General features: G+C 41.2%; 1 pseudogene; it reads right to left on the reverse strand.

The window, feature by feature from the left end:
- Nucleotides 1-6,061: 6,061 nt before the first annotated feature.
- LOC131808626 (U4 spliceosomal RNA) lies at nucleotides 6,062-6,133 on the reverse strand (annotated as a pseudogene).
- Nucleotides 6,134-12,247: the final 6,114 nt, after the last annotated feature.

Consider the following 12,247-nt stretch of genomic DNA (forward strand, 5'->3'; position numbering starts at 1 on the left):
CAAGAAAGAAAATATACCAGCCATTAAAGTCCTTATTATATAACTGGTCACAAGGCCATGGTTGATAAGCCCCACTTTCTTCTCCCACTATCCATTCCATGTTCGTTTTCATCTCTGGTAGCAGCTCAGGTAAGTTTCTTCCCCCAGAGGATTGACCCCAACCTTCTTTGCTGAAAGGACTGGTTCTTTAGCAGTCCTCTCTTTACTGGTTGCTGTAGCCTTCTTTTACATTTTACTAAGAGGTTTCCCACACATCATATTCCCTTTGTGTATCAGGAGACTTTCCTCTTGGTAAATAGGATCAGTCACCCAGACAACCTGCCTGTTGGTTCAAGGGCATGAAGAACCCCCATGGTCAAATGCCAGTCCCTGCAGTGAACCTGCCACCAGGTGGATCCCTTTGGAAATGGTGCCATATTGGAGGCCAAGCACTGACATCTGTTGGTGGCAGAGCCAACGTGTAGTGGCCACAGTAGCAAGACCATTCTTGTGAAAGCAAGCATAGGTTGTCGAGTCCACACATTGTCCACATCCTCACCTGCATGGGGTGAAGGCAGGGCTGGCAGGAAAAAGAGGCTAAGTGACATCCACAGAACAGGGTGTGTTGTTCTTCTGATTGTGAGGGTCCTCCTCTGCTCCCTGGTGCACATTCACATGGGGTGTTAAATGTTTTCCCAGCTTTGGCGCATTCCAAGCTGTCAATGCACATTCCCCCTTCTCAGGCCTCCTCTTCCACAGTCTTTTGTTTGCCAGGTCCCTGGCTATCTAGCCAAACCATTAGCGATATAGACCATCTCTTTGGTTGTCTCTTCATCTGGGCAGTCCTGCCCAGGATTTGTCTTCCATGTCACCTTTAGATGGCCTCCTGGGTGAAGACACAACGTTGCAGCTGTCCACTTCTGGGTGACTGAATCATAAACTGAGCTTAAGGGGCGCATGGGTGGCTCAATCAGTTCAACATTGGACTCTTGATTTCAGCTCGGGTCGTGATCTCAAGGTCATGGGATCAAGCCCTGCATTCAACTCAATCTGAGTGGGGAGTCTGCTTAAGATTCCCTTTCCCTATCCCTCTGTCCCTTCCCCCATACCTCCATCCCACTCGGAGCACACACACACACACACACTCTCTCTCTCTCTCTCAAAATAAATAAGTGATTAAAAAATGCTAAGCTTAAGTTTTTCCACAGTGATCTGGTCATAGAAAACTCCCCTTTGGAACTAGGTTATGTGGGCTGTAACCTGCCATCTCAGAACCAGAAGACCAATTCTTACCTAGATCCTGGTAAAATAAACGATGCCCATTCTTCAGCTAAATGCTTGCATCACTGGGCTCAGTTATTGGTTCTGCTTGAGAGAGGAAAAAGAGAAATGAAGCAGATGCAGAAATCATATCTTCACAGCAGCTAAATAAAGAACTATTTCAGGAAAAATTGTCTACTGGAGAAATAATGAAAACCCAAACTGAGCTTCAAGAAAGCCAAAAGACCACAGAACTAGATTTGGGGAAAACAAAACAAAAAAACGACTGGTCTCTTTCCCTTTCTACTCATTCATCCATTGATTTTTTTTTTCTTATTTTTCAACTTGTTTATTCATCTGTTGTAACATTCATTGATCATCTACTTCATGCCAAGCACAGAGAGGCTACAACAGTGAACAAAACAAAGCCCACGCCCTCACAGAGCCTCTATCACAGAGGCAGGCTATGCAACAATTAGGTGAGTTAATACATACATAGTACATAGAATAGGGCCTGACAGAGGAAATGTTTTTTTTTTACATTCCTTTTTCTACCCATAATGTCACATAGAAAGAGAGAAAACTTAAGAGTGAGAAAGGAGCCTTATAGGGCAGACAATCCAATCTTCACATTAGAGATACAGAAATGGAGACCCAGAAGAGGCCCCTCAGGCTACCACTGGTGGGGCCCCCATCACAACATGAGACCAAGGTGGATACTCCCAGGTGTGATTTGAGAGATCCCATCATTGAGTCAGACAACTAAATATATGTGCCAGGCCCCATCAGTCCATAATTATAGAACTCTAGGCAGGCTCCTCTTATCCATGAGGAAAAGGAGGAGGATCGTGAGAGATTTCTCTGAGACCCTGAATATGATGGTGTCTTTACAGAGAAAGGTGATCCTAATTGTGAGAGGAGAAACTTCAGTGTTTCCTTCCTAGTCTTTTCTGATTTTGTCTTGAAAGGATTTTCTTGAAAAATGGAATATAATACATCCAGTGAGAACCATCTCTGCCTAAATTTAACCAAAGGAAAGTCTCGGGATGCTTTAGGGATGGCCACAGACTTGAAAGAGAGCCACAGTTCCTGGCTCCTAGAGGTCTGGTTCAGGAGCCCAGGGAATGCGCTCCAGAGTCCTGGCCTCTGAACGAATGTTCTCCAGCTTTCTCTGGTTTTGTGCTGCTCTAATTCAGGTCCTGGGAGAGAGCCCCTCTTTGAGTTACTTGCCAATACTTGAGTGAGAGAGGGAGAGCATCTTGAGTGATACTCCTAGCAAGACTGTATCCAGCGTAGAAAGCTATTTACACAAAACAAAGCAATGGTGCTGCTAGTAGAGGAACAGGAAGTGGGCCCTGGGCAAGCACTCCCAACAGATGTCCACCACACTTAGCTCAGTGGTTGGTCACAGAAATATGTTCCCCCGTCAAATCTTAATCCACCAACACTGTCCCTTTGTCTCCTTACCTGTTAAATGGTGTAGAGGAAACCTACATGCAGTGGTTAATTTCATGTTGATTTGACTGGGTTAGGGGATGCCCAGATAGCTGCTCATACATCATTTCTGAGTGTGTCTGTGAGAATGTTTCCCAAGAAATTAGCATTTGAATCACTAGACTAAGTAAATGTCCACTTGCATTGCCTTACCAACACAAGTGACATTCCCCCAGTCCATTCAAAATCTGAATAGAACAAAAGAAGAGGAAGAGTGAATTTTTTCTTTTGGTTGATCTAGGACATTCCATTTTCTCCTGTCCTTGAGCATTGGTGCTCCTGGTTCTCAGGCCTTTGACTCAGACTGGGACTTAATACTGTCATCCCCCTGATCCTCTGGCTTTTGAACTCAGATTGGGACCCTCAGCTTCCAAGGACAAAAACCAAAATCCAATACCATCAGCCCCTTTGGTGGCTAGAGTAATGCTAGCCATTAGTCCCTCTTGGCCTCTGGCTCCTGATGCAAAGTTCTGCATCAGTCCAGGTCCTCCAAGAAGCCAACTACAAGATGTGATGAATGGTGCAAACATTTTATTATGTGAGAGATAATGGGGAGGGAACTGGGAAAGTTTGGAAGCAGCATTAACACCCATGCAAACTTGACCCTGAGTGAAAAAGACAGAGAAGAAAGACTGGCTGGAGGTGTCCTAGACCTCTGTGTGACGTGAGGAAGGTTCTGCCAAAGGAGAGATTCCAGCCAAAGTTGGCCATCAGAAGAAATCCATGTCTTTCAAGAATGCAGATGCCTCCACTTCTCTGGCTGAAGCACCCCATCATTGGCCAGAAGCATGCCAGCAGCAGCGGTCACTTACACCCCTGCTGTTTGAGGTCAATGAGATTCACTGTAGGGCCACAGCAGGTTCACAGTCATCTGGGCCTAAAGGAATGTTCTGCCCCAATATATGAAATTCTGAGAGTATAGGTCTGTAGGCTGCAAATGTTCATGTAATATCTAAATGATTATTCATTTTGTCTTATACCTTCCTCATGAGGTCTCTGATTTTTTTTTTTTTTTAAGAAAAGCCCATGTCCTTGGCTAAAATATTAGATACTCCTAATTGAAGAGAGCACTAAATTCTGAATTTCTTGACTTCAATCTTGGCAATATAAGAGTATAATTACAAGAAAATTGCCTCTGATCCTGATACTAATGCCCAGCTTTGCAACTTTTGAACTTGTCCTATTAACTCACCCATAAATTAATATGCCTCTCATGAATCAAATGGTTTATAAGCCATCATGCTAATTTATTAATGTTAAAAGAGGATAAAATCTTTGTAGTAAGCCACAACTGTGGCTTTGATATTAGACCTCATAGATCTTAGGAAGCAGAATTAGAGATCGAGGCTGCAAGGTAAGCCTGGTGACCAAGGAAAGGAGGGGGTGGGGGAGGCTTTATGAATCTCTTTCACACCACTGGTAGGCATGTTGAGCTTCTACATGAAAGAGGGTTCCAAGGTTCTGGCATCTTCTCCCTGGCATGTGGAGATGGGCAGCTGCTGATGGGGCACTGACTCAGCCTTAATAACACTGTTTATCAACTTCCATCCTCTTCTTCTGCTCGATGGTAGTCAGTTAATGAAAATCTTAATCTTGCTGCATAATCTGTTTATTCATTCAGTAAACCCTTATATGAACATGAACATGAACAATAAACCATTAAAATTGAACGTGGTTATGGTACTGGGTATTGGGACTACAATGCCAAGTAAAGTGTGAACCTGCTCTGCACTTGCATTGATAATGTTAAATATGTAGATAACTGACCAGAACATATATCTGGAAGATCTCACTGTTTTCTTCACTTTGCCCTCCAGGGACCCTACATGGGTGATCATGCCACTTACTTCTGCTAATTCTTCGATTTAGACTCAGGCTCCCAGTGATCTTCAGAAATCTGCTTGCCCATTTCTAGTAGACTCAATCTCATTCCCCAACAGCTGCTTCAATCCTTTCCCTTAGTCTCAAAACCCAACACCTGGCCCATGCCAGTCTCTGGTGACCTCACTTTCTATTCTCTTGAGAAGAGTGAGGCAGCCAATAAGAAAGCCTTCAGCTTCCTGCCTTCACACATCAAAATGTCTATGTGTCCACACTCACATTTTCATCCTTCTCCCCCATGTCCAAGAAAAATACATCCTTGCTTCCTTTTAAGGTTGTTCCCTCTAGCTCAATCCCACCCTTTTAGTAACTTTGTAGACTTCATCCATCAAGCACTTCGCCTAACCTCTACCCACAATCTCACCTTATCCCTGTTCCTTCTCATCAGCCTACAAATATTTCCATCTCTCCCACTCCAAGAGAGAAAATGCTCCCCTCAATCCTACTACTGCTTGGAATTACCAATCTTGCTTGTCCTCAAACAACTTAATGCATTTGGTGGTTACACTTACAGCCTAGGTAATCCTTGGGGTCTTCCTCCCCAAACATTTATCTGCCGTTTTCAATGTCTCTTCCTCATTCCCTTACCCTTGCCAACCACCATTCCTTCTTCCCCTAAGGTTCTTGCTTGGCTAAAGGGAGAGAAGCTACCTCCAAGGTTCTCTCCCCTCTGTCTGCAAGTAGTTTTCTTTGTGAGCATCTCAATCCTCATAGCTCCCTAATCATCTCAGTGCTGTTGCCTCTCAAGTTAGGATTGCTAGGCCTCACCTTTCTCTCAAGCTGCTGACCTACATTGTCCCTGTGTATTTCTACTTGGATAGCTTGCCAGGAACCTCAAACTCAATCCAAGCCAATTCATTATCTTCCCACCGAACCAGTTCTACCTGCTCTCTCTCTACCTTGGTTTGGCACCATCATCCATTCAAGCACCCTTTCTTTCCCATGTTGTTCATATTTGAGCAGTTTTAAGACCTGTAAATGCTGCCTCAATAATAGCCCTGACAGATCCCACTACCACCACTCTGCTTCAGGCCCTCATTATTGGTCTCTTATTATTTAAACAGCATCTTAATTAGTTTCTGTCACTCTAGTCTTTTACTCTTTCGATACTTTTCAAGAAAGAAAGTGAGAAAGAGCATGAGAGGGAAGAAGGTCAGAGGGAAAAGCAGACTCCCCACAGAGCTGGGAGCCTGATGTGGGACTTGATCCCAGGACTCCGGGGTCATGACCTGAGCCAAAGGCAGTCACTTAACCAACTGAGCCACCCAGGTGCCCCTATGAGGCTATTATTTAAATCAAGTAGAACCATGGTACTTCCTGGTTCACAAAATGTCAACGGGTCTCTATTGTCCACTGAGCAGAGAACAAACCCCATGGTGTGGAATCCAAGTCCTTTCTAATGTGGCCTCAAATACTTTCTGGCCCTACCTCACTCAAACTTCTATACCTTATTTTCAATTAGCAATAATCGCGCCTCGGATAAACCTCATTGGCTACGATACTGCCACTGCGCAAAGCTTTATACCTTATTTTCTATTCAAAATTCACTACTCACTAGTCTTCAAACACAACCCTCTTTTTTCCCATTTCTAAACTTTTTCTTTTACTGTGTCCTACCTCAAATGCCTTATCTTTTCCCCCTACCCGGTACTCCATTCATAACCATCTTTCACAGCCCAGTAAAGCAATGGACCAAGGACCTAGATAGACATTTTTCCAGGAAGACGTATAAAATGGTCAAAGGGTACTTGAGAAGATGTTGGTGTTGCTAATCATCAGGGAAACGCAAATCAAAACCACAATGAGATCACCACACATCTGTTGGAATAGCTAATACCCCAAGGACAAGAGATAACAAGCATTGGTAGGGATGTGGAGAAAAGGAAACCCTGTTGGTGGGAGTATAAACTAACCACTGTAGGAAATGATATGGAACTTCCTCAAAAATTAAAACTAGAACTACCATATCACCCAGCAATCCCATTTCTAGTTATATATGGAAATATAGGATATGGAAACAACCTAAGTGTTAATGAATGAATGGATAAAGAAAATATTACACATATTATGTACATATATCGTGTATATCAATCATATATGTGAGTTATATAGAGAGATATGGAGAGAGAGAGAGAGAGATAAAATTCAGCCATTAAAAAAAGTAAAGCCAGCCATTTGTGACAACATGGCTGAATCTGGAAGACATTATGCTAAGTGAAACAAGCCAGACACCAAAAGATAAGTACTATATGATATCACTTATCTTTGAAATCTAAAACAGTTGAACTCATACAAGCAGAGTAGAATGATAGTTGCTAGGGGCTGGGGAAAATGGGAAGATGTTAGTCAAAGAGCACAAGCTTTCAGTTATAACAGGAACAAGTTCTGGGGATCTAACATGCAGTAATGCTGTATGGTATACTTGAAACTTGCTAAGAGCATAAATCTTGGGAGTTCTCACCACACACACACACAAAATTATGTGAGGGATTGATGTGTTAACCTGACTGTGTAATTATTTCACAGTGTATAAGTGTATAGAATTGTCCTATTGTATTCCTTAAACATACACAATTTTTATTTGCCAGTTATACATCAATAAAACTGGAAAAAATTATTTTCATCTCTAAGAAAATCTTAACCATCATTCAAAGTTTAGTTCAGATTCACAGCTTCAGTAAAGCATTGCGAGATTTTTCTCCTTGGAAGCTCTTTCACTACTGATTGGAGATTTTTATGGTAATTACTACAACTTACCTAGGAATGCATAGAAATAGGAACATCTTATCTCTACTACTCTATCATAAACAAGTTAATGCCATCTTTCTTTTTGCATTCCCTTGTCCAGTGCCTCACAGTGTCAAAGTATGGTCCACATCGTTAAGCACATTACCCGGTTCAGCTGAATTTTTTTTTTTTTTTGTATCAAGACTTTCACTGTAAAGGAAACAGTAGATTGATTTACACTCTGGTACAAGCTCTTTATCTCATGTCGGACCATTAACAGTTCACTGACTGGCACCAGACATAGTCCACACTTCGGGTACTGCCCTAGGACACAGTATCTTTCCAGTACATATTTTAGGTGAATAAGTTAAAAATATTGGCTGTTGGACAGTCTTACCCTCCTCCATTAAAAGTCATTACCTCATTCAGAGCTTATTCAGTGGGAGCAGCCTTTTCCCAGGGGCCTTTATTAAAGATAATCAGCTATTTTTTCAACTTCTCAGTTGCCTGGGGCAAATGAGAAAACCCTTGAAAAGCCAGAGAGTAAAATGCCCACAGAGACTTTGAAAACCTCCTGCATATTCTTGGGAATCTAGAAGGCGTGCCTATGTGGAGTGTGTGCGTACTGAGGAAAGACTGAGAAGGCCCGGGTCCCTCACTCCTAGATAACCTTGATGCTCTGCACAGTCCAGAAGAGAAACCTAGGGCAGAATTGTAAACTGCATTCTAAAACACTGGGAACATGCCCCCACGTTAGCTCAGAGCCCTTTAGCAAAAGCTAGGAGACTTGCCGGTTTGAGGCATTTCAGAAAATCTCAGACCCATCATCAACAGACCAGGAAGCTAACTGGACAGAATATTCAGTGGCCACGGATGACAAAGAATACTCACTTTATAGAATCTGTTTAGTAAAGTTGCTAAACAAACAGAAATGGCAATAAATGCTGAATGGGGGAGAATCTAATTTCCAGTTTTCAACCAAAATACATGAGACAAGCAAAAAAGTATGGCCCGTATACAGACATGGAGAAAGAAGTCAATAGAAACTGCCTCTGAAGAAACCCAGACTTTGGACTTCATAGACAAGGGCTTTCAATTAGCTATTATAAATATGTTCAAAGAACTAAAGGGAACTATATCTACAGAGAAAAAGGAAAGTTTGTGAATGATGCCTCACCAAATAGATAATATCAATAAATAGAAATTATTTTAAAAAGAAAAAACAGAAATTTGGGTGGTTTTCTTTCTTTTTTTTTTTTTTTTTAAGATTTCTTTATTTGAGAGAGAGAAAGAAAACATGAGCGGAAAGGACAGAGGGAGAGGAAGAGAGAGAATCCCAAGCCGACTCCACACTGAACACAGTGCCTGACACAGGGCTCAATCCCATCACCTGAGATCATGACCCGAGCTGAAACCAAGAGTCAGATACTTAACCAGCTGAAATTTGGGTGTTGCACCCCAGAAATTTGGGTGTTGAAAGTATAACCACTGAAATGGAAAATCCCCTAGAAGTGCTCACCAGATTTGAGATGGCTGAAAAAACCATCAGAAAACTTGAAGATAATTTGTTTTTAGACTGTCTAGTTTGAGAAACAGAAGATAAAAAGAATAGGGCAAAATGAAAAAGCCTCAGAAACTGTGGGGCAACCTCATCAAAATAAAAAGCTTTTGCACAGCAAAGGAAAGTCAACAAAAACCAAAAGGCAACCTACAGAATGGGAGAAGATATTTGCAAATATCTTATCAGATAAAGGGCTAGTATCCAAAATCTATAGAGAACTTATCAAACTCAACATCCAAAAAACAAATACTCCAGTCAAGAAATGGGCAGAAGACATAAACAGACATTTCTGCAAAGACATACAGATGGCCAACAGACACGTGAAAAAATGCTCAACATCACTCGGCACAGGGGCATACAAATCAAAATCACAGTGAGATACCACCTCACACTGGTCAGAATGGCTAAAATTAACAACTCAGGGAACAGATATTGGCAAGGATGCAGAGAAAGGCAAGCCCTATTATACTGTTGGTGGGAATGCAAGCTGTTGCAACCACTCTGGGAAACAGTGTGGAGGTTCCTCAAAAAGTTAAAAATAGAGTTACCCTACAACCCAGAAATTACACTACTCAGTATTTATCCAAAGGATACAAACATAGTGATTTGAAAGGGCACATGCTCCCCTTTGTTTATAGCAGCAATGTCTCCAATGGCCGAAATATGGAAGGAACCTACATGTCCATCAGCAGATGAATGGATAAAGAAGATGTGGTATGTATGTATGTATAGGTATATATACCCATACATACATATATATATTATATTTGTATATTATATATGTGTGTGTGTGTGTGTGTGTGTGTGTGCATGTGTATAAAATGAAATATTACTTAGCCACCAGAAAGAATGAAATCTTGGGGCACCTGGATGTCTCAGTCGGTTAAGCATCTGCTTTTGGCTCAGGTCATAATCTCAGGGTCCTGGGATCAAGCCCCATGTTGGGCTCCCTGCTCAGCGGGGAGTCTGCTCCTTCTCCTTCTTCCCCTCCCCATCACTCATCCTCTCTCCCTCAAATAAATAAATAAAATCTTAAAAAAAAAAAGAATAAAATCTTTCCATTTGCAATGATGTGGATGGAATTAGAGGGTAGTATGCTAAGTGAAATAAGTTAGAGAAGGACAAATACCATATGATTTCACTCATATGCAGAATTTAAGAAACAAAACAAATGAACAAAAGGAAAAGAAAGGAAAAATAAAATAAGATGAAAACTGAGAGGGAGGCAAACCATGAGATAGACCAAACTCTAGGAAACAAACTGAGGGTTGCTGGAGAGGAGGTGGGTAGGTGGGTGGTATAATTGTGTGATGGGCATTAAGGAGGGCACTTGATGTAATGAGCACTGGGTGTTATGTGCAGCCGATGAGTCACTAAATTCTACCTCTGAAACTAATAAAAAAACAAGAAACAAAACAACTGGGACACCACCAGCATTCCAGTGTGCACATAATGGGAATCCCAGAGAAGATAAGAAAGAAGAATGCTTGAAAATAATAATAATAATAATAATAATAATGGCTAAAAACTGCTCACTTTGGTTAAAAATATTTTTCTGCATGTCTGCAAGAAGCTCGACAAATTCCAAGTAAGACAAACTCAAAGAGATTTACATTTAGACATTTCATAATCGAACTGTCGAAAGACAGAATGAATCTTAAAAGCAATAAGAGAGAAGTGACTCATTCTATCAAAGTGATCCTCAATAATATTAACAGCTTCTTTCTTTTTTTTCTCTCTTTTTTTTAAAGATTCCATTCATCCGACAGAGATCACAAGTAGGCAGAGAGGCAGGCAGAGAGAGGGAGGAAGGGAAGCAGGCTTCCCGCCGAGCAGAGCGCCCGATGCTGTGCTCCATCTCAGGACCCTAAGATCATGACCTGAGCCAGAGGCAGAGACCTTAATCCACTGAACCACCCAGGCGCCCCAACAGCTTATTTCTAATCAGCAACCACAAAGGCCTGAAGGCAGTGTGATGACATATTTAAAATGCTAAAATTAAAATACTATCAACCATGGATTCTATACCTGCAAAAACTACACTTCCAAAAATGTGGAAGAAATCAAGACATTCCCAGATAAACAAAAAATTAGGATAACCCACACTGCTAGCAAACCTGCACTACAAGAAATATTCAAGGAGGTTCTTCAGACTGAAATGAAAGAGCTCTAGACAGTAACTTAAATCCACACAAAGAAATAAAAAAAACCCTTGGAGGAAGTTGCTGTGGCTGATATCGAAGAGATTACTGCCTATGTTCTCCTCTAGGATTCTGATGGATTCCTGTCTCACGTTGAGGTCTTTTATCCATTTTGAGTTTATCTTTGTGTGCGGTATAAGAGAATGGTTGAGTTTCATTCTTTTACATATAGCTGCCCAATTTTCCCAGCACCATTTATTGAAGAGACTGTCTTTTTTCCACTGTCTATTTTTTCCTACTTTGTCAAAGATTATTTGCCCATAGAGTTGAGGGTCCATATCTGGCTCTCTACTCTGTTCCACTGGTCTATGTGTCTGTTTTTATGCCAGTACCATGCTGTCTTGGTGATCACAGCTTTGTAGTAAAACTTGAAATCAGGTAATGTGATGTCCCCAGTTTTATTTTTGTTTTTCAACATTTCCTTAGCAATTCGGGGTCTCTTCTGGTCCCATACAAATTTTTGGATTATTTGCTCCAGCTCTTTGAAGAATACTGGTGGAATTTTGATTGGAATGGCATTAAAAAGTATAGATTGCTCTAGGCAGTATAGACATTTTAACAATGTTTATTCTTCTGATCCAAGAGCATTCTTTTTGTGTCTTCTTCAATTTCTTTCATGAGTGTTCTGTAGTTCCTCAAATACAGATCCTTTACCTCTTTGGTTAGGTTTATCCCCAGGTATCTTATGGTTCTTGGTGCTATAGTAAATGGAATTGATTCTCTAATTTCCCTTTCTGTATTTTCATTGTTAGTGTATAAGAAAGCCACTGATTTCTGTACATTGACTTTGTATCCTGCCACATTGCTGAATTGCTGTATGAGTTCTAGTAGTTTGGGGGTGGAGTCTTTTGGGTTTTCCATATAAAGAATTATGTCATCTGCGAAGAGAGAGGGTTTGACTTCTTCATTGCCAATTTGGATACCTTTTATTTCTCTTTGTTGTCAGATTGCTGTTGCTAGGACTTCTAATACTATGTTGAACAAGAGTGGTGAGAGTGGGCATCCTTGTCGTGTTCCTGATCTCAACGGGAAGGCTGCAAGCTTTTTCCCATTGAGGATGATATTTGCTGTGGGTCTTTCATAGATATATTTTATGAAGTTCAGGAGTGTTCCCACTATCCCTATACTTTGAAGCATTTTAATC

This window comes from Mustela lutreola, chromosome 9 (genome assembly GCF_030435805.1).
Source record: "Mustela lutreola isolate mMusLut2 chromosome 9, mMusLut2.pri, whole genome shotgun sequence".
Taxonomy (NCBI): Eukaryota; Metazoa; Chordata; class Mammalia; order Carnivora; family Mustelidae; genus Mustela; species Mustela lutreola.